We start from the raw sequence: 23,130 nt of genomic DNA on the forward strand, positions 1-23,130 counted from the left end.
CAGCACATTAGAACCTTCAATCGTGGATGACGAGGGCCTTCAATGAAATACGTTGTTCAACTCACAATCTTTACTGCACAAGACTCTTTACAAATCACAGCACGCGATACGTTTCTCATCTTAAGCAAACCAGTGGATTTGACCCAGGAGCCGCCACAGACGTCATCTTCTCCCGATCGTTCTCATCGTGCTTCCTCTGAAGATTGATTGACAGCATAACTTCAATTGTTCTCGACTTCAATTGTTTTAATAGCGCACTCTATGACGTCTTAGCGGAACTGCGTCGAACGCCACTCAGGTGTACGTAACACCCTAGTTTGCTCTATTTGTCAAGGTTTGCATGATAAAACGCCTCTTGAAGGCGACAGATGGCACATTTCAGCCATTCTCCGACACGGCCCACCTGACATTGTACGGGTCCCTCCGTACATTATCCTCCTTTGTGACTCTCACTGGTAGACTAGAGCGAAGATCAGATTTCTTCTTCTTCCAAAAGAGACTGTAGAGCGCAGTTCATCTGCACCACCACGGCATCCTGACATTGTATGCATCACTGCATACATCTGCGGACAGAATACAACAATCTGAGGTATCTAAGCTCAATTGCTCGGCCTACCTGACCAAAGTAAGTTCTTCCATAACTTTTGAATACTGACAGGCAACTCTTTCAATAACACGCACATAAGATCATTGTCGTGAATGAACAAGTTCAGCGCCACCTTCTCAATAACAGTACCAACAACTTGACTTTACAACATCTTGGTTCCAACACACAGCTAGCCTCATCGCCTGGCCGAAACCCCGCAGTTGCAGTTACGAATAGGACTGTGCCCTCCAGCACCCAGCCCTCAAACGCCCTCTGAACAACTCAGGATCCGGTTGCGACCGCCAACTCATGTGATGAACTTCTCAAATAAACTATTCTGAATGGTATCATTACTGTTAATTTGAAAGGGGTGTGAACCACGTTTTGTCTTTTATGTCAATATCATAAAACCAAATGGTTACTTAGCTATTATTATTCATGCAAAATGCTAAACTGACAGCAAAATGACTAGTTAAGATTTCTTCAGCTTTTATGGGGTTAAAGTCACCTTTTAGGTTCTTCAAATAGAATCACGCAATTTTAACACTTTTCAACGAATACAGTTACAATTCATAAAATAATGGTACCAACTCACATGATTTCCAACCTCCAGTGACAGTCTAGCAACCAGTAAATATGCAGCTCATCTCGGTTTCTGTAAACAAACTAAGGCACCCATGTTTATGCAACCGCAGCTGCAACCCGTGCGAGACGGGAGATCTCGCAGCAACTATCTTCGTTCTTCGTGGTGAACAGCAGAGGGCTGTAAACGTGTTTACTTAGATTTACCTACAATATTTACAACAATCACAACAACATTTCCACGAACATTTCACACAACATAACATAAAACGTAATTATGAAAAAACTTGATCACAATTTACAAAACATGAAATATGTCAACTGTCATTTCACTTCAAATATTTTCCATCACGATACTTCTTTATTTTCCACCAGCGCCAGCATGAGATTTCTTCATTTTCTAAGGCCTTTATAACTCTTGAATTAAAGAATGACAGGGATTTTCAAATTCAGGGCAGATTTTCGGGACCTTCAGTCCACCTTCATTTGGCAACTTTGAGCTTTCAAGAGGAATTCCGTAGCGAATTCCGTGTGTTCGGCCGCACTTCTGATGTCGAGGATTGTGGGCGTATCATACTATCAGCAGCACATTAGAACCTTCAATCGTGGATGACGAGGGCCTTCAATGAAATACGTTGTTCAACTCACAATCTTTACTGCACAAGACTCTTTACAAATCACAGCACGCGATACGTTTCTCATCTTAAGCAAACCAGTGGATTTGACCCAGGAGCCGCCACAGACGTCATCTTCTCCCGATCGTTCTCATCGTGCTTCCTCTGAAGATTGATTGACAGCATAACTTCAATTGTTCTCGACTTCAATTGTTTTAATAGCGCACTCTATGACGTCTTAGCGGAACTGCGTCGAACGCCACTCAGGTGTACGTAACACCCTAGTTTGCTCTATTTCTCAAGGTTTGCATGATAAAACGCCTCTTGAAGGCTACAGATGGCACATTTCAGCCATTCTCCGACATATATATATATAAATAAATAAATATACAAGAATTCCTCGTTTAAAGGTGTAAGTTTTATTTTCCCATACGCAGTGACTTTTCTCCTTCTTCTTCCTCGCGTTATCCCGGCATTTTGCCACGGCTCATGGGAGCCTGGGGTCCGCTTGACAACTAATCCCAAGATTTGACGTAGGCACTAGTTTTTACGCAAGCGACTGCCATCTGACCTTCCAACCCAGAGGGAAAACTAGGCCTTATTGGGATTAGTCCGGTTTCCTCACGATGTTTTCCTTCACCGAAAAGCGACTGGCAAATATCAAATGATATTTCGCACATAAGTTCCAAAAAACTCATTGGTACGAGCCGGGGTTTGAACCCGCGACCTCCGGTTTGAAAGTCGCACGCTCCTACCGCTAGGCCACCAGCGCTTTTTCCCATACGCAGTGACTAACGGCCTGATTCGAACTTTAATATAGGTACGTTAAATATTAGGTCTAGATATGATATGGATCGGATAATATTATGTCACTGGCAAAAGTGACGGTTTTGTTTGAAGAAACGTTGTTTGACACTGACATATCCGATCTATATTGTATCCAGACCTAATATTTGACGTATATCAAAGTTCGAATCAGGGCGTGAAACACTAGCAAAACCGGTTATAATATATCTTAGGTCGTACAGTCCCCAGCAATAATATATTAAACAATGAAGGCCGCAAAAATATCTGACACGATCTTATAAGTAGAGCCATGAACGTGTCAGATATATATGCGGCCTTCGAAGAGTAACACAATATAATACTGGTAGACTGGTGTACTGGTAGAGAATGCCTTATGGCATCAAGTCCGCCTTTTGTACTGTAAGGTTTTCTTCTGTGCAATAAAGGTTAAATAAATAAATAAATTACATTATTGCAGGTGACTGTATGCGTAGTCTGCTACGCCGAGTGCTACGCGGCGTAGAACATGAGAACATGACCATTATGACCAATACTCACTCAGAGCTCAGGCCGATTCGAATGTACAGTACTGTAGGTACCATCTGCAAGCCTATTATGGATCGCTTTATCCGCATTTATCCACGTGATAAAACAACTGTCACTTTTTAACTCTGCGGGATAGAAAGTGACGGACACCGTTTTATCACTCTGTCACGTAGACAAATACGACCATCATATCCATACAGAATTATATTTGAATCATTTTATTTAGTTATCGTGCGTATCGCCCGCGCCAATAGTACGGAACGGAAAATATAATTCTGATGTCAGTGTACATTCGAATTGGGTTGACAGGCAAATGATTAGTATTCGTATTAGGCATTAGTTTTACTGCAAAAAATATACTATTTATGTCATTAACAAAAGAAGAGTATTAGAGTAATTCTTCCTGTTGCTCGCAATTTCATTTGCCCACTTAAATATTAATTAGATCTACTACAGCAAATTCAACAAACAATATACAGGTTGATTTCAGGGTCGTGGAGCAAGAGAGCCAGACATCATACAGCATCCAAAGATGAGCCTAATGATGTTGTTAATTATTGTTTATCACCAATAATGATGATTATTTTCCAGATGACATGTGGGAAAAAACATTTTTGCATACAATTTGGTGACCCTACTCAATGTGACGTCTTGTCGCTTTCCATACAGCGTATGTCAAAAGTCATAGGGTGACCATAATTACTTAGTATAACATAAATTTTACTTGAAAAAAAAGAATAATTAAAGTAATTATCTTTTAATCAAATACTGCCATATGATAATGTGGATCATTTAGAGAGTCAGAATAAGTGGTTTTGGATCACGACCCAGAAATCACCCTGTATATTGTTAGTAGTGTGTACCATCGCCCATACTGTTAACTGTACACCGGTAGACCTTATGCCTTTTGTAATAAGGTCCACCGATGTCCAACGGACACAGGAGCGTTGCTGTTTGTACGAGTATGTACGTGAGTATACCTAAGTTAAACTATTTTCGACGTCTAGGGATCGACTTAGGACTTTAGACTTGATTCGACAAAGTTTGTCCAGTCTAGTCTCTTGAGGCACAGTCCGAGACTATCTGCCGTATTCGAAGTTCATGATATTCACAAGAGACGACACGTACTAGATCCATTCTAGATACGTTATAGTTTAGATATCAACTAGTTCTCTTTTGCAGCGCAATTCGGGCAACCAATGTCACTTTTACGTTAGATAGAGTAAGATATCTATTAGATGTGACTTGGATCTCTAAGTCATATCCTGTGGAAATTGTTCAAGAGTATCTAGCCCATAGGGCCCGATTCGATATGTAATAGATATCGATTTTGAAATAGATATCTATTACATATCTTTTAGACATCACCAAGATACGATAACGATATGTTTAAGATCTAACCTGTCAAATTTGACATTTGCGCGATTCTGGAGATACTCTTGAACGATTTCCACAGGATATGACTTAGAGATCCAATTCACATCTAATAGATATCTCTATCTAACGTAAAAGTGACATTGGTTACCCGAATTGCGCTGCAAAAGAGAACTAGTTGATATCTAAACTATAACGCGTCGGGTGACAAGCAAAAGTCACTAACTAACACCATTGAAATTATTACAAGTGTTACAAGTGTAATAAAGTGCATTGTTACTTAATTTTTTTGATAGTACTTAATAGTGACTTTTGCTTGTCACCCGACGAACGTATCTAGAATGGATCTAGTACGTGTCATCTCGAATACGGCAGTAGGATAAACGAGGATTATGTACCATTAGCTTCTGGTCGCGACTTCGTGAAGAATGATAATGTTTGATAAAGTACCCTATGCCCCCGCGGCCTCCCCCCCATTATTCCCCGGGCCTTAATCTGTCTTCTTACCAAATTTCATCTAAATCAGTCCAGCAAAGCAGACAAACAGACAGACAGATAGAATAGCTTTCACATTTATAACTAGCCTCTGCTTGTGACTTTGTCTGCGTGCGATGATGATGATGAATGATTAAAAGTATATGTCCTTATATAATAGTACTCTGTCATTCTAAATTTACTTTGTAGGTACAGTCAGCAGCAGAAGTTGCAAAGAGGGCCAGGTGTTCAAAATTATCTTGACGCGACTTTATTGTTAAGAGAATAAGATCGTGTCAAGGTAATTTTGAACACCTCGACCGCTTAGTAACTTTTGCTGCTGACTGTACCTACATACTAATTAATTAATTATTTTAAGGGGCCCACTGATTAACAGTCCGCCGGACGGTATCGGCCTGTCAGTTGTTCGGAACTGTCAAAATTTTGTTCTAACTGACAGGCCGATACCGTCCGGCGGACTGTTAATCAGTGGGCCCATTTAGAGAGAAAGTGTCTATTCAGAAGTCAGCCCTTAACTTTAAGGTTAAGTGATACGATAAGCTTTCTAAAACACTAATCCCTTGAAAGCACATTAAGATAAACTCTATTCAACCATTAAATATCCTTTACAAAAGCTAAATAACCTACATTGCTTGTTTCCTAACTATAATAATATCCAATAAGCCCTACAAAGTACGCAATGTATGTCGAATAGCGGAAAATTCCAGTAGCAACGACTCGATACGTCCTAGCGCTGGTATAAATTGAATTCATCCTGTATCTATGTTACTACAAGCAACGTGTGAAAGAGAGATCACTACAAGATCCTTCAAATGTGCAAATTCATGACCACTCTAATTTAAAGCTTATGCTAACTGTTTTTAGGTTGGATCTTGAATGGGCAGGTCGGGAGTAACGACGTTCTGGTTCTAAGTAACCGTTATGTCCTTTTCACCCTGTTCCACAACGGGGTTGATAATCAGTCGTGCTCAAACCGTCCGCCGCGTCACTCGCTCCTAACTCTACATATAAAATAAATATATTTTAATAAAAACTACAAATTTGAACAGCGAAATAGATTTTGTACCTTTGCTAAATAGTGAATTTTACATATTTTAGTGCAGTGTATAAAAGAGATATTTATAGTGTTTAACTTTTTAAAGTGAAAGTAAATCAAGAAAAATAAACATGAAGACGTCATCGTTTTCTCTGCGTGTGATGCGAAGGGTGAGTATTTCTGTTATACAGGGTGCGCGGAAGCTACAGGGTGTAACAGGTTGCCGCTCAGGTGGTGATTCCACAGGTTGGGGGGTCGGGTGCTATCGACGCTTCCCTTCGACCACACCCTTGCCTTTTTATAAACTGACCGATCGCTGAGAAAAATAAACATTAAAAAGAATTGAAATTGCTTTAACGTTTAATACCTTAAACAGTTCCATATGAGTCTATCGCACAAAGCAGTATTTTATACTGTTAGCGGTTAATATTAATGAAATCACTTTAATATGTGCTCGATAGATCATATTTTTTTCAGTGATTCTGGTTCAATTATATAAAACTAACTTTCTCTTGGGTATACTGTTCTGATTATGCATAATTTCGATCTTATGCTAAGCATGGTAGAGATCAGTTTGCAAAGGCAATAGATTAAATGAAAATTACTTATTAAAAAAATATTAATTAAATACATTTTTAATTATAATTATAAAACAAACACCATTTTAGAGGCAACTTTGAAAGACTTTTTGTTACCTATTTTAAATTGCTTACACAAAAATAGGTCATATTAAAAAAAAGAGGTTGTATTTATAGATACGGTCAGAAGCAAATGAAGCAAAATTGATGAAATCCTCAATTACTACACTTAATCGCAAGAAAAACTAAACTGGCCAAAAACAATAATACAAAATAGGCAAATCATTATACAATATATCAGACTATTTAGTAGGAGTGGAGTTCTCTAGGTGCTATGAAATTTGTATCATTGTATCTACAGACACCACTAACTTAATATTAATAATTCATTAATTTTATTTAATAAGGATCGTCATGTACAAAGAAAAACATGTCAAGCAAACACATTACAATAAATACCTCATCATTGGCCTTTACGTCTATTGCAGACGATTTATGGTGTAACATAGATTACACCGCCTGGGACGGAATTAAGGAAACGCAGGGATGCCCAGCACCTGCATTACCCTCTCGGCTTCACTGTCTTATGCCACAGGAAAGGCGAGCAAATACCTATAAACTAACTTATATACTAAAACTACAAATAAACAGCACAATACATAAATTATTAAATAATCTAACTTGTTTGCGTCGTAACTTTTAATCCAAATTGACGAATTTTTAATTTATAAATAATTATTGGCTAACATGAATTTCACTGACCATTTTGGTGGTAGGTGTTACATTTTGAAGTTTTGAACGCTAAATATTAAATATAGAAAATAAAAGTTTAGTACATTAGGTAATTTTACGGTTTACATTCACTTGTTTTTATTTAGTTTTTTTTGTGTTGTTTTTGTTAAAGTCCCGCGAGTGACTAAAAACAAGTGATTTAAAACCGTAAAATTATCTAATGTTAGTATGTCTCACAACAGTTTAAATTAGAGTCTAGTACATTATGTGGGCCATACTGAAAGATTGTGGATTCTGATATATGGGACGACTTATTTTTTCTAAGTGGCCAGTTACGGGAATTTTCAGTATGTCCCAAGTTAGGTTAAAAGTATTTAAGCTGACAATTTTTACATTATATATTTTCGTCTGTAAAAAAAGGGACCCAAACTAGATTACATTTCTGTTCAGTCAAAATGTTCTTGTACGCCTTTATATTCCACCAACAATGATATTCCTGTTATATGAAAATGTCATCAGGTCGGATGTTCACATGCGACTTTATGGACCCCGAGCCGTGTTACATCCTTTGGAATTCAGGCCAAGGGTTTAAAGTTATGCCTACGAAGATGATGTTACGATGTGTGCATTCCTTTCATTTATTATACGGCCCCGACACTATCATGGATACTGACATTACATTGACGGAATGACGATTTTAGTGATAGTGTATGGAGTGTCATGAAGGAATGACGGCAAGTAATGAAGTTTATTTTAATAATTTCCGTCAGTATTGGAGTTATGTCAAAGTAATGATACTAGAAATGACATTACTACTGACAGTGAATAGATTAGAATGATGGAATCAGAAATGACAGAAAGAATGATGGACGTTAGATTATAAACTCAATTCAACTAACAATATTTTAATTTTTTTTTCATTTATTTATAAACACAAAATTTTTATATACATTCAAACAATTATGACAGCGAAAAAAACCCCCTGAGGCTTAACTGCCGCTGTAATCGCTCTTATTTACTCTTAATATTAAGTATATTAAACTATGGAGTATTTCATTTCACGAAGTCGGCAATCATGTTTCTTATTATGAGGTGTTGGATTGAATTACAAAACTTACATTAGACACAGACATATTAAATATAGATGGTCAAGCAAATTTTGTCAGTAGAAAAAGGCGCGAAATTCAAATTTTCTATGAGACGATATCCCTTCGCGCCTACATTTTTCAAATTTTTCCGCCTTTTTCTACGGACAAGATCTGCTTGACCAAGTGTATAACGAAAAACGAAAATCAGGAATAACACAAATGAAATAACTATGTACCTTTATTTTAGTAGTGCCCAGCCGAAATCAGATTTATTGATGAAACCAAAATCGAGAGTTCGGTTTTGCTCTAGTTTCGGTCAAACTTTCGGCCGAAACATGGTTTTCTGCCGAGACCGAAAACGAAACTTCGGCCGTAGGTACAATACCGAAATTTTCGGTAGTGTACGGTCGGTTCGATTCGGTATGTCGGCAGCTTTTTGGCCGACCCAACCTTTAGCCGAAACCACATTTTTATGCCGAAATCTGCAGAAACTGAAAAGATTTGGTTGGACACTGATTTCTAGTCAGTGATTTTTTAAGTAATAACAAGCCGAAACACTTCTTGATTACTAAAAGATCCGTTACGTATAATATGAAAATGTTCATTATATCGGATGTTCACATCCGTCTTTATGGAACCCGGTTCGAATGGCATCCTTCGCAATCCAGGCCAAGGGTTTGAAGTTACGCGACACCCTCCGCCCACGAAGGCAAGATGAAGTTCCAATACACGATCCATTTATGTAAAACAATGAAAATACTATAGCAACAGCTTTAAAACCTACCGTACTTTACATACTTAAGTATATTAAGACTTTATTTAGATTCGTAATTGAGTTTATTTCAATTTGTATTGCCTGTAATTGTCTGGGCAGATGTAAACTCATTTTTAATTTCAACTTTTTAATTACTTTCGCCTCTTGTCATTTCCAATTTTCCTCTGAAAAAGCTAATTAACTTCTGCTTTAAAAGCAAACTAAAATTTATTTTAATGTTGTCATTAAAATACAATGATATTAAATTTGTGCTTTTTAAGATATCTATTATTAAATAATTTATAAAAAGCAACAAAGATCGAGAAAATACATTTTTTCGTTGAGTTTGTTTTTTTGTTTTTCAATGAAAATTGAAAGACTTAAGCGGGATAATAAGTATACTAGACACTTTTATTAGGAATGACATTAGTTATAAGTAACGAAATTACTATTGGCAGTTGGAATGTCGGGGAATAATATGAAATCTGATAATATCACTTATTACGACTCTTACGAGTATTAACTTAGCAATAAAGTTAAAAAACCGGGCAAGTGCGAGTTGGACTCGCGCACGAAGGGTTCCGTACCATAATGCAAAAAAAGGCAAAAAAAACGGTGACCCATCCAAGTACTGACCCCGCCCGAAGTTGCTTAACTTCGGTCAGAAATCACGTTTGTTGTATGGGTGCCCCACTTAAATCTTTATTTTATTGTTTTTAGTATTTGTTGTCATAGCGGCAAGAGATATACATTATCTGTGAAAATTTCAACTGTCTAGCTATCACGGTTTATGAGATACAGCCTGGTGACGGACGGACGGACGGACGGAAGGACGGACGAACAGCAGAGTCTTAGTAATAGGATCCCGTTTTACCCTTTGGGTACGGAATCCTAAAAACCAGGAAAAAAAGATTGCCACTGCTGCCGCTGGCGGCGGCCGGCGCGCTTCCGAGCGTCCGAGTAGGTACTCATTTGTTTAGTCTTGAATAAATACGAACGGTAAAATAACCTACAAATTTTTTATATTTCCCTCGCAATCAAAGTCCAAAGAAAAATATATAACTCGAACATAAATGCCCATTTTATCCTCGACCTATATCGGTCCTCGCTTACGCTCGGCCTCTAAATTGCCTCGGTTGAAATGGGTAATTTTATGCCCTTGTTGTATGCTACTGCGAAGGACTAGACAAGTTATTTCAGTCAAGAAATATTTATTATAGCGCGAAGAAAGGCGACGATTGTAGGTCACAGGATATCTGTAGGTACTCTTCATCTCCCACGCGGTGATGTGGGCGGTCCGATAACTTTAAATGAATGACGTCTCAGCTTGAGCAAAATTGCTTTCGTTTGTCCACATGTTCTCTTCTACGGGCCGTAATTCTCAACCGAATATTGTGAGCAAGTTCAATACTTAAATAGATTTTCTTTATCGATTTAATTTTCTAAGGAAAACCGAGGGAAAGGATGTATCTGAGGAAAACCGAGGAAAAGGATGGACTGTGTGAGAAACGATGAAACGAATGCAAGTGAATGAATTTGATGAGGTGACGGGCGAGAGAGAGGTATGAAAGAAAAAGGCATGCTGCACCGACCCCAAATGAATGGGATACCTAAGAGCAAGTGAATGATGACAGCGGAGTCATACATTTGTTCAGATTTAAGCTATGCTCGTGAGGTCTCCAGCTTACAGAACCACTGCAGTCCCTGGCTAGTAGGTAAGTCAATTATGACAGTTATGAATTGACCCTAAGGGCCCTAAGGCGTACTTGCACAATTCCAGTAACCCGAGGTTAACCGGTTAAATCTGGATTTACCATGGTTACCAGTACAATTTGACACTGGGTTAACGGTTTCACCTGTTATCCTCGGGTTAGTGGGATGGTGTAGGTGGGCCTTATACATGTATATAATGACACTAAGGGCCACATGCACCATTCCACTAACCCGGGGTTAACCGGTTAAATCTGGAATTACCATATTACCAGTACAATTTGACACTGGGTTAACGGTTTAATCGGTTAAACCCGGGTTAGTGGGATGGTGCAAGTGGCGCTAACGCTAAGGCTAACAGTTAAACGGTAGATCTTAGCGTCGTAAATAATGAGGGTCAATGCATAGCGCGGCTTATGGCTAGACACCAAAATTGGTGTGGAACGGATGTACTTGTAGCTGTATGTAGCAAAGCGATGAAATCGCGGAGTGAGCCACGCCTGCTTACACTGACTATAGCCCATATATATGTTTGAGTCTAACGGGAGTTTTATAGTTAGGAAAGATTCTGTTAGTGTATCGTAATTACAGTTACATCTGTACCACAAGGTTTCATTAAAACTTCGTTACCCGATTCCAGCGAGCATTTTCCATTTTCCCCTCTTTTTTTGTCGGTGAATGGATCGAACGCTTTTTCCCGCAAAGGTCCGTAATTGACAATGTAACGTTGTTATCCCTTTCCCGAACTTGCCTTATTAATATGTTCGTAAATAAGGTTTGGGTGCTTTTTGAATACTTTAATGAGGTTTTAGGAAAACTTTTGGGTCGATAGCGATTACCATATCGAGGTTTATAACGTATTAATTATATTGATGTTATTGAGTTTGTAATGTCTTTCTATATTTTGATGTTCTTTGAGATCTAGATCACTGTGAATGTTGTTGTTGTTAGACATTGACTGTCATTTTTGACTTTAGTTTTGCGACAGTTTACTCTCAAAAAATTCAATTCCATAAATGATAACTCATTCTCATCTATAATATTTAAAACTTTCGCGTTTTGAACACATATTAATTCACATTTATAGACGGGTCTATCGCGAATTTATTTTATTACCTTTATTTAACGACGTTTCGACACAGGTTTCACTGGTCGTGGTCACGGCTAACTGTCATCATCATCATGATTTTCGTAATTCTCATCTAGCCTATTTCAACTATTTGACAATCTGCCTCGTGTTTAAAATAATTTCTCCTAATCAAAGTGACGAAATCCAAGCAGCCTCAAGCATCTAAATTACAATTCTAATTGAGCAAGCAGGGACAAAGAGTCGCCGAAATCGTTGGAATCAAAATTTTAATCAACGTCGGCCAGACAACTTGTTTGCCACTTTGTATACAATAAAGTTTGATTAAAGCCCTTGAGGTCTTATTGAAGATAATTTGAATTGGGGTATTATTTGACTTTTACTGTAATTCGAATTGATACAATATAAGTTGTCTGTTTGATAAAAATAGATTAAGTTCTATGGGTTAGCACATTGCTACTGGTGATTTATTTATTTAAATTAAGACTGAAACCGATAGAACCGATAGCCGTTTGTCTTATAATTCTATCTGTAAGTCCAAATGTAGGAGATAAGACTCAAAACTTGACAAAAATCGATGAAAAATCTTGCCCGAGGCTGTGACTTTTTCCATTTTTCATCTAATCTGTAGAATTTGTTGTAGCGCTTGCATATGTATTATATGTGCTTTTTAATGTGATGTACAGAAAAAAAAACTAAAAGTTTGCATTAGCCTCCTCTTAAGGAATTTCATGCTCCTTTGTTTTGATTGTCACTGTGATCAGGTACCTAAACCTACCAAGTATATACTTACCTAAATCAAATTCCTTGACCGTATCTACATTAGAAACGAAATGTACTAGTCTTTGATTACGTAAGGTAAACTCAATCTAATCACCTCTAAAATCACATTTTGTACCACCATCAATCTCATCGCCACAACCCTTTAAAATTTAATTCCCCGTATCCTTAATTCCGTCATTACAATTTCATCTTTATCACAAACAACCGAAGGATCATTTTTGTTCTTCTTCGATTGAACACGTTATTTTTTAGATCGAGAAGCGATTAGTGTCGCGAGAAACGTCAAATTGACGGACTGTCACCTGTCAGATTAACGTATTGAGGTTAAAAGAAATTGACGTCAGTTCCCATTTAACGAACGAGATTTCGATTGGTGAGATTGAAGTTTTGGCGACGGACTGACGTGCGGGAATCCACCAATAGTATTGGCTGTAAAGTTGTAGTCCAGCGGAGCGGAGATGAGGATTTCAATCAATGCTATTGGTTGATTTCAGCACGTCTCCTCTCATCTCCGCATCAGTGGAAAGGCAGCCTTGTCAAAAAATGATTAGGAATATTTCTTCTTACTTACGTCTTTCACAAAATTTAATTAAAAAATTAAAACAACCATTTAATTAAGACAAAACGTACTAGCTTACGGAATAGTATTTATTTTATTTAACATTTGCGATAAAATATAACAATTAACGAATAAACTAGGTACTTTCAAAATGGCAGCTAGAAAGCTAGCGAGACTCAGCATGTTCATTGTTCAGCCAATTAGCACGGTTATAAAATATTCACTACTGAATCCACAATATAATATTCGTTCATTTTAAATGTTTTAATATTGCAGCACTCTTCATTTTATAATTTCAACTGATATTGCCGCGTTCGTGTTTAAAGGGCAAAAGTGAACTATTTTTAATTTATTTGAGGCATCACCGTGCGTGGGCTTTCGGCACTTGTCCCACCAAGAGCGAGTAAGCGATCAACTATCGGCGATTTTCTCGCCCAAGAAACGAACAAATGATCGGGATCCTGTGTTAGTAAAAGAGACCCATATATTAATAGTTCATCGCTGGCTGTTCACACTGCCGGCGAGAACACTCGCTCTACTAGTTTGTCGCCGCGATAAGATAAAACTAGCTCAGCGGTACTCGCTCGGCGATGCTCGCTTCGTAGTTAGAACTCAAGCTGCGAGATCAATCAGTCTGCGTGTTCGGCTACGCTGCACCGCCCGAGCGAGTGACGCGAATAATAGCCCGTCGCACTCGAACACTCGCCTATAGCCGAGCGACAAAACTATTGGAGCTAACACTCGCTTCTCGCCGCTCGCCCACTTGTTTCTGGTTTATCGTTCTACTCGCTTAGCGCTCATCGTCGGCGGTGGGACAAGTGCCTTCGACCGGTGTGCAGTGATCCGGGTGGCATATACAATACTGTTACACTGTAAATAGTGTAAATGACTACAAATGTGCTCCTTAATACCTTTTCTCTCTATTGTAAAATGGTATTTATCCTTAATTGAACAAGGTTGATTTTAATTTAACAATTGAATTATCTGAGAATATTCGAAATGGTCGTACTAAAAGGAGTAATTTATTCAGTAACAAAACTTATACAAACTATTATTAAAATTAAGTATAAACTAAATAAATTAAAACTAATAAAATAAATAAATAAAACTTACCCACCTACCTTATGTCCCCCAGATCTAAAATATAACCAAATAAACGTACTAAAACAATTATTTTACTTTGCTTTCTCGTTGTGTCTAATCGATTATAAAATTGAGTTTTAAATGAGGCTATAAAGATATATATTATTTGGGTCATCAAAATTCTGGAATACAGGGGTCTTTCCTGATGAACTATAAAACTTAACGATTTGGGGAAATTTTACTAAGGCGCTCACATAAAGTTCCCTATTAAGAAAAAAAAAGTTAAAGCATGCTTATAAATACCTATCCAGTGAGAATATTAGGTCCATAAAATGTGTTATCTTTTAACATTACATAACTGGTATATAGGAGAATATATAAATTCTAGAGACAATAGTGATCGTTCCTTCTATAACAATGGTAGAAATTTCGTAGGCTGGTACCACCAGACTCGAAGCCATTTGGGCCAATTTAACCTGATTCATGCTTGTCTCTGAAACGTTATACGATACTAGTTAATATTGTTTTGTAATGATCGTACCGAACATGATTTTGTAATTCTTCAGAATTGTTCGAATTGTTGAACTTTGACATCAAAATAAACCAAACCGTTATTTTAAACAACGAAGGATAAACAAATTCATTTCTGGAATACCGAACTTTTAACTTATAATATTCAAAAAGTAAAGCTACAAAAAGCTTAATCAATTTTCAAACGAAGAAACTCGTTAAACTCACGCCAACGCTACAAAAAAAAAACTATTTTTCTAGAGATAAACTCGTTAACACTTCTAAGAAAAGCTAATACTTTGCAGACATTGTGGGCTAAACGGATTTCAGAAGTTATTTTAGGATCTTTACTTACACTATGTTCTCAAATTCCTCAATAACTCTATGCACTTTTGGTGAAGAAAGAATTTAACCTGTAGGAAAAAGGTTAAAAATACTAATAAAGAATCTTTATTTTAAATTAATTGCTTCATTTTCAAATTAAATCTTATAAGAAAAAATGGAAAAGACTTTATATCTTAGTAGGCGTTCTTAAATGAATATTCGAGACAATATTACTAGGATAAATCTAGCCCCAAATCTTGCAAAGCTGTCAAAATCGATGTTGCTGCCCGGATTGTTGGCATTTGCTGTAGCAATTCGGTCGGCAGTAATGTCGCGCTGCATTACTGCCGCAGCAGGGAATTCCCCATACCTAATTATTCATCATATCAGCCTTTTATCGCCCACTGTTGAGCATAGGCCTCTCTTCGAGTACGCCATTTATCCTGGTCCTGAGCCAATCCCATCCAAAAGTGACCCGCAAATCCCGCAATGCCGAATGTCGTCCATCCAACGAGCCAACGGACGCCAGGCACTCCGTTCGTCTGACGGCTCGATTCCGAAAATGAATTAGATCTTTACTAGACATCAACAAGTTACGATATGGATAATTTAAAGATATTTGTAAGATAGATATGTCAAATTTGACGTTTCCGCGATTCTGGAGGTCCTCTTGAACGATTTCGACAAGTCACATCTAGTCGATATCTAATGTAAATCTAGTTGATCTCTATATCGTTTCTAGATCTTGCGATTATCTCGTTTCCCGAATACGTGTGTGAAAGTGGCCAAAATTTTGGCCCACCTGCCATCACTCTAACTCAATTTCTCTTTCATCCTTAATCATAACGATTTAACGATTTTCTCATCAAGTGACAATTTAACATTCCTCCATCGCATGTTGCGAAATGTTGCCAAATTTCATATCTCCGAAGTATGTTGGAACAATAAAAGCAGTTAAGCTATACGCGGTTTATATCTTTTTTACTGCCTGTCTGTCTTGGACTGTCGTTTCATAGGTCATAAAGCTAACTTGAAGTTTTATGAGTATTTCCTTGTTATTAAACTAAATACAGCTTAGATTCATGCTACGTTTACTTGAGCTTTGTACTTGTCTCTAGTAAAGTAGTACTTGTACTAGTCAGGTAGTAGTAGTAGTAAAAACCTTTATTGTACAAAAAGAAACATGAAAAAGCACACATCATTTGTACAAAGCCGAACTTATCCCTTTCAGGGATTTTTTCCAATTAACCTTTAAGCGATTGAGGGAGAATTGAGGGAGATTGAGGGACTAAACGGCGTCAGGTAACCGTTTACTCGTATGCTTAGAAATCCCATCCGGTAGCGCTTCATATCACTCGCTAAGCAACATATAATTTGACTTTTTCTTTATGTGGCACTGTGGTACCAAAATCCGGGCTGCTTCGCCAAAATGGTCTTAGGAGAGCTTTTTGAACTTTTCAAATATAGTACATATATTACAAAAATACAACTAAATCACCGACTGTTATTTCCGTAAAATTGACGTATCTGGGCATTTTCACTTAACTTGTACCATTAACGGCTGGTTTAGTAATCGTCACAAAACTGACGGTCAATGTCAAATCCCATACATTTTGTCAGGACTGTGACGGTTAGGTGTTACTGAAACACGATTTATCCATTCGTTTTTCGTCAAGTTCTTAAATTAGTCCTATTCTGCTTTCGCCACCCATTCTACATTCATCACAATCGTCGATGGCTTTCAATGTAGAATGCGTGACGATAGCAGAATAGGACTAAATTAAGAACTTGATGAAAAACGAATGGGACGACCGAAGACGATACCGTTCAAATGAAACTGTCCAATTAAGTAGTAATAAGCGCTTATCACTAAGCTCAAATAAACACAGCATTAGGCCCCCCCACACCTGGCGTCTTTCGAGCGTCGGCGTCTACAATTCTATGGCCGCTGCTCGACGCAACGTCGACGCAGCGTCGACGCAACTGCGCAGCGACGTCATTTTCCATAGCGCTGACCAGAGGGGCTACCGCGAAAACCGAAATTCGCAAATTGCGGGGATCTTTCTCTTTTACTCCAATGAAGGCGTAATAAGAGTGACAGAGAAAAATGCCCGCAATTTGCGAACTTCGATGTCCGCGGTTATAGGCCAGACGCCGACAGACGCCGACGCTCGAAAGACGCTAGATGTGGGGGGGGGGGGGCTTAGGTCCAGCGGCGCAACGCTGAAAGCTGGACGCTTACTGAGCTTTCTAGTGACCTACTTGAAATTTATTATATAAACGAATTGTATTCCACAAGTAGGTACACTCGCGAACAGTAAAAACGAGCCATTATGTATGGAGATTCTATGCAAAGTGAGCAGATTTTAATTGCTCGTTAGTGTAGTTCTGCTACAACTTTACTAGGTCACGTTCTTTATTTATATGCATTATGCAACCTCTATGTTTTCTGCATAAAAATATTGCTGTTTTTCATATGAGTATTGACAGTCAAGATTGCCAAACACAAATTCACAAATACGAGTAAAGGGGCCCACAGATTACCAGTTCGCCGGACGATATCAGTCTGTCAGGTTGTGCGGAACTGTCACTGATATCGTCCGGCGAATCTGTGGGCTCCTTAATGTATGTTGGCATTCCTCTTCACATATTTTACCAATGTTGTTATTGGGCATTTTCACTTAAATGTGTACTTTTTTGAAAATCCATCCACCCTTGGGTTATTTCTCAAAATCACAAGGACTGTCGATTTGAAAAACGAAAAAAATGTGTCCAAAAAAATTCACATACATTTTGTATGGACCGTTACAAAACTGACACTCAAAATTTGTATGATAAACTGGGGACACTTTTTTTCTTCGTCTCATTCATAATACCACGAGTATTCTGAGTCTAAATAACCCAAAAGTTGATGGTTTTTCGAAAAAAGCAAATTGTACCATTTTTTCTAAAAACCCCCTAATACGGAAATCCACGACGAGCGGCCATCTTCTTGCAAATCGCGTGATCCAATCAAATCGGGAATGAAACGCAAATACGCTAGACACAGTAAACCGTGCACAGTATTGCAACTAAAGCGGACCACTCTGATTACCTGTTCGCCGGCTGATATCAGCCTGTCAGGTAAACGCAAAATTTGAACGATATATCCGCACCGCAGGTTTAACGCCAAAGACTGATTAATCGGTCACAGACCACAGAGCAACATAGAACTACGTGCTTAATATACATAAAGTTCAATTTCAGTTTTGACACTTCGGTGACGTGGCGTCCGGGTGACTGCTTTTGTGTTTGATATGGCGTCAAAAAGGTTAACCAAATGTATGAATCTGTCAAAAAAAGCCGGTATTGCAAACCACAGCGATTCATGATATAAATAAATACAAGTCGTAACGAAAAGTTACACTACTGTCCATGTATACACAATGCCGAAGGCCTTATAAAATCCGCCATTCGATACTGTCGCGGGCGGAAGTATTTTTCATTAAACCTGGCCACGTTATACACAATAGGGGATATTACTGCAATGTTCTGCCGCCAGAGTGCAGCACTACCGACTCAGTGATTTCATAGACTAACTTATACATACTGTGCCTTAAACTGGTCTTTGACAAGTTTTCACAGACAATAATATATGACATTGATGCATCAAGGCGGTTTGTTAACAAGGGTCTACCGGTAAACGCAAAAATCGAAATTCAGATATCTGACTCTTTATCGTTCGAATATGCAAGAGTGATAGAGATTTTAGATAACGAAAATTCGATTTTCTTGTTTCGCGGTAGGCCATGTGATTGACTTGACGTGTGATGTGTCAATGTAGTTTGTTTACTGTATGTGCCACAAAGGTGCCACCTACGCAGAGCTTTGCCTAATACTCGTATACCCTATTTGTGCCTATTGTGATGTATATGTTGCAGTCAAAAGTGTGAACTGGTCACAAGAACTTTTAACCGACAAAAACAGGCAAAACTGCTTTTGACTGAGCATGTTGGTCAAAAGTAGTTTTACCTGAAAATCATACCTATTTTTGGCAGCAGTTTCGTTTTCAGGGCGTAGCCAAAAAAAATAACCCTAACCTACATATCTCTGGGAACAGTTTCGTTTTTTGGGCGTAGCAAAAAAAAAACCCTAACCTACCTATCTCTGCGAGTACTTTTGACTGATAGTAACAGTCACAATTACTATTAACCAATGATTTTCAGGTAGAACTACTTTTGACCAACATGCTCAGTCAAAAGCAGTTTTGCCTGTTTTTGTCGGTTAAAAGTTCTTTTGACCAGTTCACACTTTTGACTGCGACATATCCTCTAGCCGCCCATACGTCAAACCTTGCCAAGCAAAATGAAATTTTATTTTGGCAACACAAAGTTCAAATTAGAATGGAACAAGATACCTTTTTATAGGTCTCTGGGCGGCTAAAGGATATATACTTCCGAGTTCTGTTGACGCTTGTTGACTCGTAAAGAGTGCTTTGATAATTAATTATTCTGCCGGAATAGGCGCCGTATTCCGTGGAAGGAATTACAATACAATACAACACAATACAATACAATACAAATACTCTTTATTGCACTTCTCAATAAAAGAAGACAATACAATAGAAAATAGAAGTACAAGCAGATTATTTCCGATTCAGCGCTAAATTTTTACAAACATTTTCTGACAATGGTATTAATTCCTATCGAATTTGAGTTATCGGTTATTTTTAGAAGTACCTATAGATGGATCCTCTTCTTCGAATTCAAACTGCCGTGAGTCCTTACATCTTATAAAACAAAGTTCCCGCCGCGTCTGTCTGTTTGTATGCTCGCGATAAACTTAAAAATTACTGGTCAGATTTTCATGTGGTTTTCACCTATCAATAAAGTGATTCTTTACGACTACCATCAGTACGGTTACCATCAGTTTGTCACTGACATAAACGCCGTCGAGAACGTAATTTACTTTCTATACATCTCGCTCGCACTCGCATATTAGTGCAAACGGGATGTATAGAAAGTAAATTACGTTCTCGACGGCGTTTATGTCAGTGACAAACTGATGGTAACCGTACAGTTTGGCATTGACATAAACGCCATCGTGAACGTAATTTAACTTTCTTTATATCTCTTTCGCACTAATATGTCAGTACGAGCGAGATGCATAAAAAGTTACGTTCACGATAGCGTTTATGTTAATGCCAAACTGATGGTATCCGTACTTGAGATATCTTTAGGTGTAAGGTGCAGGGGGCAATTTCGACTACAGAATAATTTCAACTAATAGAAATATCTCCATGTTTTACATTATTATTATACTAGTACGAGGGGCAAACTGAAAGTATTTAGAATAGACAAAGCTGAAGTAATTAGGACGTTACTCTTTATTTTAATGCGTGCTTCATCTCTTTCTGACCACGCGTACAAATTTTCATTAGGATAGGATTACCCTGAAGCGCACACAGCTCATTCTTTCAATGCCTTTTTTGTATGGCGATTTTAGGTCCTCGGAGGTTTTGTATGAAATTCATGAGGTACCCATCGGGATTCAAGCTTTTTTGACACAAAATAATTTAAGCAAGATTTTTTTAACAGTGTCATATGAATACTGAGGGATATCAAAAACTACTGATATACAATTTTTTGCCAGTATTTTTTATTAACCGCACAACTGTGCGATGTAAACTTTTGACGTCACTCTTGAATGACATGCTTCTCTATGATCATCCGTTGAATAACTACAAAAGCGATTAAATGTGTAATTTAAAAAATAAACAGACGTACAAGAACTAGGCTTCATTATGAAACTATAACTGAAGCCTACTGTAACTCTGTTGTTGGCTGAGCCCACAATGAAAATCGTTATAAATAGTAATACGAAAAAATTCTTAGGTCGAAATTGGAATAACGCTCGACATACAATTTCCAAATTGCCATCAATCCTGAAACACAGATAACGATCATATTGCATATACCTCAAAAAAAGTATAAAGAGTTATATTTTCATACATAATATGCCTCTTTTTGTTATATGATCTCTAAGTAGCCTTTTCTAAGAACTTTCAGAGTTGCCTACGTATACACTGAGAGAAAAGTACAACAAAAATACACTTAGAATTACAAAAATAAACTTAATCCGGGGACAAGGAGAGTTAACTAATAGGAACAAATTGACTTTTGCAATTTCTATTAGTTCTTGCAATTTCTATTATCTGTTTATTGAAATTATATTTGGGATTACTGAGCTGTTTGTAGAAATAAATAAACTTTACAGAAATAGTGAAACGTCCATAATTATTACTAAAACTTCATTTTTTCCCCCAGTACAGAACTGTTTTTTAATTCCTGGTGATGATTTTTCTCTCAGTGTAGTACTCATGCACTGTTAGTCCATATCTTTAGGATTGTCCTTTTCCTAGTCGTAGCCTCATGGCTGAGGGACGTGACGAATGTGGACACTTATCACTAGTGCTTTCCAAGCCGCTCTGTGTTGGGCCCAGTGCATGCTAGCCTGCAATGTGGCGTTTGTCTCTGACGTTATGCTATCCGCCCAACCACAAAATAAATAAGTACTAGGTAGAGGAGACTCACACTCTAACAAAACGCGACTGTTACGATCAGGACAGATATGGCCGCTAGGTGGCGACAGCGCCATGCGCGGCTTATGGCTAGCCACCAAAATTGGTGTGGAACGAATGTACCTGTTGCAAAGCGACGAAATCGCGTAGTGAGCCACGCATGGCCATAATACGTCCACCCTTACGCTACGTCTTACGTAGGCGAACAACGCGCGAACGCGGCGCGGCGCGGCGCGGCGAAATCAATCCTTTGATGCCCATAGAAGTGTCCTACGTAAGCGATCTCGTTGCGAACGCGGTGCGGCGCGATTTGCACGCGAATGTCAGGCGGCGCGGCGCGGCGCGGCGCGGCGGCGGCCGCTTTCGCCGCGCCGCGCCGCGCCGCGTTCGCGCGTTGTTCGCCTACGTAAGACGTAGCGTAACGCTTCTTTGCCATCTTTCTCTCTTGTATCTGTCTGTATAGTTCCAGATATATTATGTTGGCAATGAGTCAGGAATTTTTTGAATATTTAATTAATGGTGGATCCATTGTTTCGTAACTTTATAAACAATTCCGCGAATTGACCAACCTTGAAACACGACGTCCCTCAAGGGAACTATGGCGGTGAATATGCTAATTAATTACCTTTTTAATCTATTGCTTTTATTTTCCATAAAAAAGTGATGATACTCATTTAAATTGAAAGCATTAGGCCAATTTCAAAGACCTCCGAAAATCAAAATTTCCTACTAAAGAATACATTTAAATTTTAGATTACTTTGTTTCAAGATGAAAATTACACTATGAATTTGCTACAGTCGTCAAAATTATGTTTATTTTCTCATCATCATCGTCAAAAATTACATTAAATGTTTGAAATAATAAAACTAATTGTAATAATTTACGTTATTGTTTGCAATTGTGTTTTTTTTCACTGTAAAGAAAAAACAATCATTTTTACTTCAAATCCTAATCACGAGCATAATGTTTAAAGGTACTTAATGTGTGGAACATTGTAATATTTAAATCATATTAGGGTCAGACTAAGATAACTCTGAATGGCATTTAAAATGACAAAGTGGGAATATAATCATAAATGTCAAATTTCTATAATAATATCTATCTGTGATATATTCTTTCTGTGAGTACCTGTAATTGGCTTTGTATTGTTACCTAAATCTATAGAATGTTTTTGCAGCTGTTGGTACTCCTTACAAAATAAAATAAAATAAATAAATAAAATAAATATGACGTTTATAATTTATAATGACACCCTCCACACTTTTATTGTATTAAAGACGGTATAGTCGCACCAATAAAAGTCTGCAGCGGATTTGATACCCCACGCAGCGTAAGTGTTATTT

General features: G+C 37.9%; 1 protein-coding gene across 1 annotated transcript in view; it reads left to right on the forward strand.

The window, feature by feature from the left end:
• The first annotated feature begins 5,826 nt into the window (after positions 1–5,826).
• LOC134670014 (calmodulin-like) overlaps positions 5,827–23,130 on the forward strand; it is a 331,833-nt gene continuing 314,529 nt past the window's right edge. The window contains exon 1 of the transcript XR_010099001.1: positions 5,827–6,189. The gene's annotated coding sequence lies outside the window, so the exon portion shown is untranslated. The remainder of the gene's footprint in view (positions 6,190–23,130) is intronic.

The sequence above is a fragment of the Cydia fagiglandana genome, chromosome 13, assembly GCF_963556715.1.
Source record: "Cydia fagiglandana chromosome 13, ilCydFagi1.1, whole genome shotgun sequence".
Classification (NCBI taxonomy): domain Eukaryota; kingdom Metazoa; phylum Arthropoda; class Insecta; order Lepidoptera; family Tortricidae; genus Cydia; species Cydia fagiglandana.